This window comes from Morone saxatilis, unplaced genomic scaffold, assembly GCF_004916995.1.
Source record: "Morone saxatilis isolate NCDOM2014 unplaced genomic scaffold, NCSU_SB_2.0 Contig19, whole genome shotgun sequence".
In the NCBI taxonomy this organism is placed as follows: domain Eukaryota; kingdom Metazoa; phylum Chordata; class Actinopteri; family Moronidae; genus Morone; species Morone saxatilis.
In genome coordinates, this window is record NW_023339751.1 from 24,805,911 (window position 1) to 24,806,172 (window position 262).

At 38.2% G+C, this 262-nt stretch overlaps 1 protein-coding gene across 1 annotated transcript in view; it reads left to right on the forward strand.

Moving 5' to 3' along the window:
• The window catches only part of pcca (propionyl-CoA carboxylase subunit alpha), a 21,398-nt gene that overhangs the window by 18,997 nt on the left and 2,139 nt on the right, over positions 1 to 262 (forward strand). The gene's annotated exons all lie outside the window — the stretch shown is intronic.

Consider the following 262-nt stretch of genomic DNA (forward strand, 5'->3'; position numbering starts at 1 on the left):
GATTACAAGAGAATTATTCATTACATTTAACACTAAGGGAAGTACATTGTCATAGTCAAAAGTGGTAGAATCCAGAACTGTGTAGGATTTCTATCCATTTAACTTGACATGCCCAGTTACAGAACACTGGAAAGGAGGCTTGTTGGTGTATAATACTACAGCATATACTATTTAACCTCTGTCCACATTGGTCTAGGTCTGTCTTTCCTAGTTTGGTCTAGGCACCCTGGTTCCAGTTAAAGGAATGCTACGGTGTTATTTT